Source organism: Triturus cristatus, chromosome 1_1 (genome assembly GCF_964204655.1).
Source record: "Triturus cristatus chromosome 1_1, aTriCri1.1, whole genome shotgun sequence".
In the NCBI taxonomy this organism is placed as follows: Eukaryota; Metazoa; Chordata; class Amphibia; order Caudata; family Salamandridae; genus Triturus; species Triturus cristatus.
This window is the reverse complement of record NC_140579.1, coordinates 1,261,514,708-1,261,520,707: the sequence shown is the minus strand read 5'-3', so window position 1 is coordinate 1,261,520,707 and position 6,000 is coordinate 1,261,514,708. Positions and strand designations below refer to the sequence as shown.

At 36.5% G+C, this 6,000-nt stretch overlaps 1 pseudogene across 1 annotated transcript in view; it reads right to left on the bottom strand.

The window, feature by feature from the left end:
- Positions 1–1,066: 1,066 nt before the first annotated feature.
- The window catches only part of LOC146871929 (uncharacterized), a 46,970-nt pseudogene continuing 42,036 nt past the window's right edge, over positions 1,067–6,000 (bottom strand). Inside the window, exons 3-5 of the transcript XR_014959629.1 lie at positions 4,730–4,845; positions 3,392–3,507; positions 1,067–2,005 (exon numbers count right to left, since the gene is read on the bottom strand). The product of XR_014959629.1 is annotated as an uncharacterized LOC146871929 (transcript). The remainder of the gene's footprint in view (positions 2,006–3,391; positions 3,508–4,729; positions 4,846–6,000) is intronic.

Below are 6,000 nucleotides of genomic sequence, written 5' to 3'. Positions count from 1 at the left end.
AGGACTTTTGGAGTATTTTAATATAAAATATGAGAAATGTTAAAAAGAAAAATTAAAAATAAATAAAATATTTAAATTATTAATAGAGTAAAAAAAATGTATTTAACATGAAATTATACCAAAAGAAAATAGAGCAAAGAAAATAGAACTTACTTTAAAAAAAATTCCCACGCTTTTGCATTGAAGTCTATGAGCTTATTTGTCCTTCATTTATTTTGGCAGCTTCAGAATATACAAAACGCGGTACAAGAAAAGAAGGAGCAGAAAGAGAAGGAAGAGCAAGTTTGGAAGGAAAAAGAAAATAGAGTCGAGGTAAGGAACACATTTAGTAAATTTACGAAAAAAAATAACATTTTACATGTTTAAATTACAATTTTAAAAAATATTAACAGTAAACAAATAAGGTTTATTAAATATTTCTTTATTGGAATAAACTTAGAAAAAACTATTAAGTTTTATTGATTTTTTAAACATAATGTACATTTTTTATAAAACATATACATAATTTATTTACATTTATAAACATTTATTTACAGATAAAGTAAATAAAATAGTCCTTTTAAACATTGATGCGCGCGATGACGTCATGACGTGAACGTAGACGTAAGGCGCCATTTTGAAGAGCATCGGAGGAGGAAGCAGCAGGAAGCTGATCTGCGTCCAGGTAGGAAACATTTTCACTTTTATTTATAGATTAAACCTTTAATAAAGATACATATATAGTAAGAAAAGAATAAGGAGAGGTTGCGGAATAACTAATTGATGTTGAAAATGTTTTAAATCATGTCCACATTTATGTCATTAATTTATGCCTATGTTGGGTCGCGCAAATGTATTGGTTCATTACAAAAATGTAAGTAACTGTAAAATTAATTTAAGTTACTGCTCACAAAGTTTATTTCATTACTTCGGAACCAATAATAAAGATTTATATCTTCATTTTTTAGAAAAAAAAACATGGCGTATTCTTAAATTTTGGGAAAAAGTGATTGTTAAAAATTTGGTGTTTATGCAGCAATGTGCATTTTGGATAATGGCTTGACTTCTGAAATTTTGAGTAGTTGGATTTTTGGTGTATTTTTAGGGTGGTAGTTAATAATGAAGTTTTCTGATAGTAATCTACTGGCGTTTGGTTTTAGAAAAATTGGTTGAATACTATGGAACAGTAGATTTGGTCACATTGGTATTTTAGCAAAAAATGAAGATTTGAAAAAAAAAAAAAAACGGAGACCCGACTTTTAAGTTTGGAAAAATTTTTGAAAAAACATTGTATGCCAATTGTAATTAAATGATATTTAAATTTGAAACAAAGCAAGAAAGTAAGTACAAAACTTAGTTTAGAAAGAAAGAATGTTAGAAAGATTTTCCAGGTAGTCTATAGCCACACACAACGAAAATTGTTGTAATATAGCCAATAGTCTCTCAGACATTTCTTTAGTTTTGACAGTTACTCGTGGGTTTAGACTACCTGCAAGTGTTTGGGCTAGTCTCATTTCTTGAAAACTTTGCTCCTTCTTCAAAGTTTCCAAGAAAGAGTAGAAGTTTGGATGAGGTTTGCCAATTGTGTGGTTGAAGGAGTTATGCCATCCCTCAATGGCATTGTTTGTTTTTGCTTCTCCCTCTAAACAGCTCGTGTAGCAGTTCCACCACTCCACATGGAATCGTCCCCAGTCACAGCATGACTGGGGACATGCTGTGCAACCTCTCTTAAAATGGATCCTGTAGAATCATTGGAGGTGCTTGCAATAGCTTTCATTTCGTTAACTGTTTCTCTTATTTCTACCTCCATTGCAGAGGCAGAGTGGTTATGTTCTGTTGTTTTCACAACTAAATTATCAAGAGTAACCGCTCTGCCACTGCAATGGGTAGTGTAGTATTGCACACACCTCCAATGATTTCTAGGAAAACTTATTCTTTCCTTACTATATATGTATCCTCCATGGTTTAATAAATGTTTTCCTTTCCTGGATTTAATGTATTTCGCTGCTTCAAGACTAGACATCATCTGAAAAGAGAAGAGAAGAAAAACAAATTAGGATGTAAAAGTAAATACTATACCTCAAATGTTACCCCTACACCATCCAACACTTTCCCTACTGCTGCACCTTCCTGGAGTTAGAATAGTAAATTATACCCCTACACCATCCAACACTTTCCCTACTGCTGCATCATCCTGGAGTTACAATAGTAAATTATACCTCTACACCATCCAACACTTTCCCTACTGCTGCACCTTCCTGGAGTTAGATTAGTAAATTGCACCCCTACTACATCCAACACTTTCCCTACTGCTGCACCTTCCTGGAGTTAGAATAGTAAATTGTACCCCTACACCATCCAACACTTTCCCTATTCCTGCACCTTCCTGGAGTTAGAATAGTAAATTGCATCCCTACACCATCCAACACTTTCCCTACTGCTGCACCTACTAGGAGTTTGAATAGTAAATTGTACCCCTACACCATCCAACACTTTCCCTACTGCTGCACCTTCCTGGAGTTAGAATAGTAAATTATACCCCTACACCATCCAACACTTTCCCTACTGCTGCATCATCCTGGAGTTACAATAGTAAATTATACCTCTACACCATCCAACACTTTCCCTACTGCTGCACCTTCCTGGAGTTAGAATAGTAAATTGCACCCCTACTACATCCAACACTTTCCCTACTGCTGCACCTTCCTGGAGTTAGAATAGTAAATTGTACCCCTACACCATCCAACACTTTCCCTACTGCTGCACCTACCTGGAGTTAGAATAGTAATTTATACCCCTACACCATCCAACACTTTCCCTACTGCTGCACCTTCCTGGAGTTAGAATAGTAATTTATACCCCTACACCATCCAACACTTTCCCTACAGATGCACCTTCCTGGAGTTAGAATAGTAATTTATACCCCTACACCATCCAACACTTTCCCTACTGCTGCACCTTCCTGGAGTTAGAATAGTAATTTATACCCCTACACCATCCAACACTTTCCCTACTGCTGCACCTTCCTGGAGTTAGAATAGTAATTTATACCCCTACACCATCCAACACTTTCCCTACTGATGCACCTTCCTGGAGTTAGAATAGTAATTTATACCCCTACACCATCCAACACTTTCCCTACTGCTGCACCTTCCTGGAGTTAGAATAGTAATTTATACCCCTACACCATCCAACACTTTCCCTACTGCTGCACCTTCCTGGAGTTAGAATAGTAATTTATACCCCTACACCATCCAACACTTTCCCTACTGCTGCACCTTCCTGGAGTTAGAAAAATAAGTTCTTTCAACTGCAACCCTTATTTTATCTATTTTGGGATTTTATTATCATTAATAAGTAAATGGTTTGGCTAACATATTGATGTTTTTAAAACAATGCTGTTTAAAAATACCTTGTTTTTTTGGGATTCCTTTCCTTGGAGAGGCTTCTGATGTGGTGTTGGTCTGCTGCCTGGAGTTTTCACTTATGTGTTGGACTGAATCGTACAACAAAGTTGAAAACAATTGTCTGGAAAAATGGAGAAAAAAAAATTGAAAAAACTGAACGTTGGTGACAATTGCAAATTTAGATTAAAATGTTTAATTTAAGACATTCTATTTAACTATTAGTACATAACACTTTCCCTACTGCTGCACTTTCCTGGAGTTAGAATAGTAAATTGTACCCCTACACCATCCAACACTTTCCCTATTCCTGCACCTTCCTGGAGTTAGAATAGTAAATTGCATCCCTACACCATCCAACACTTTCCCTACTGCTGCACCTACTAGGAGTTTGAATAGTAAATTGTACCCCTACACCATCCAACACTTTCCCTACTGCTGCACCTTCCTGGAGTTAGAATAGTAAATTATACCCCTACACCATCCAACACTTTCCCTACTGCTGCATCATCCTGGAGTTACAATAGTAAATTATACCTCTACACCATCCAACACTTTCCCTACTGCTGCACCTTCCTGGAGTTAGAATAGTAAATTGCACCCCTACTACATCCAACACTTTCCCTACTGCTGCACCTTCCTGGAGTTAGAATAGTAAATTGTACCCCTACACCATCCAACACTTTCCCTACTGCTGCACCTACCTGGAGTTAGAATAGTAATTTATACCCCTACACCATCCAACACTTTCCCTACTGCTGCACCTTCCTGGAGTTAGAATAGTAATTTATACCCCTACACCATCCAACACTTTCCCTACAGATGCACCTTCCTGGAGTTAGAATAGTAATTTATACCCCTACACCATCCAACACTTTCCCTACTGCTGCACCTTCCTGGAGTTAGAATAGTAATTTATACCCCTACACCATCCAACACTTTCCCTACTGCTGCACCTTCCTGGAGTTAGAATAGTAATTTATACCCCTACACCATCCAACACTTTCCCTACTGATGCACCTTCCTGGAGTTAGAATAGTAATTTATACCCCTACACCATCCAACACTTTCCCTACTGCTGCACCTTCCTGGAGTTAGAATAGTAATTTATACCCCTACACCATCCAACACTTTCCCTACTGCTGCACCTTCCTGGAGTTAGAATAGTAATTTATACCCCTACACCATCCAACACTTTCCCTACTGCTGCACCTTCCTGGAGTTAGAAAAATAAGTTCTTTCAACTGCAACCCTTATTTTATCTATTTTGGGATTTTATTATCATTAATAAGTAAATGGTTTGGCTAACATATTGATGTTTTTAAAACAATGCTGTTTAAAAATACCTTGTTTTTTTGGGATTCCTTTCCTTGGAGAGGCTTCTGATGTGGTGTTGGTCTGCTGCCTGGAGTTTTCACTTATGTGTTGGACTGAATCGTACAACAAAGTTGAAAACAATTGTCTGGAAAAATGGAGAAAAAAAAATTGAAAAAACTGAACGTTGGTGACAATTGCAAATTTAGATTAAAATGTTTAATTTAAGACATTCTATTTAACTATTAGTACATAACACTTTCCCTACTGCTGCACTTTCCTGGAGTTAGAATAGTAAATTGTACCCCTACACCATCCAACACTTTCCCTACTGCTGCACCTTCCTGGAGTAAGAATAGTAAATTTAACCCAAACACCATCCAACACTTTCCCTACTGCTGCACCTTCCTGGAGTTTGAATAGTAAATTGTACCCCTACACCATCCAACACTTTCCCTAATGCTGCACCTTTCTGGAGTTAGAATAGTAAATTGCATCCCTACACCATCCAACACTTTCCTTACTGCTGCACCTTCCTGGAGTTAGAATAGGAAATTGTACCCCTACACTATCCAACACTTTCCCTACTGCTGCACCTTCCTGGAGTTACAAAAATAACTTCTTCCAACAGCAACCCTTATTTTATATATTTTGGGATTTAATTAACATTAATAAGTAAATGGTTTGCCTAACATATTGATGGTTTAAAAACAATGTTGTTTTAAAATACCTTTTTTTTGGGATTCCTTTCCTTGGTGAGGCTTCTGAAGTGGTATTGGCCTGCTGGCTGGAGTTTTCACTTATGTGTTGGACTGAATCGTAAAACAAAGTTGAAAACAATTGTCTGGAAAAATGAAAAAATAAAAAATGAAAAAACTGAACGTTGGTGACAAATGCAAATTTTGATTACCTTTTTGAAATTATGACGTTGAATTTAACTATTAGTACATAACACTTTCCCTACAGCTGCACCTTCCTGGAGTTAGAATAGTAAATTTTACCCCTACACCATCCAACACTTTCCCTACTGCTGCACCTTCCTGGAGTTAGAATAGTAAATTGTACCCCTACACTATCCAACACTTACCCTACTTCTGCACTTTCCTGGAGTAACAATAGCAAAAGGTATGACTATTACATTGTGGAATTTATAACAGTGTAAATTTAAAATACCTTTTTCTTTAGCTGATTGTTTTCTTGGTTTCTTGGTAGTGCTGGCTGCAGGATTAAGTTATTTATTTTAGTGATTTAATCCACAAAGTTGCAACCGATTGACTGTGAAAATGAAAAAAAAATTTAATAG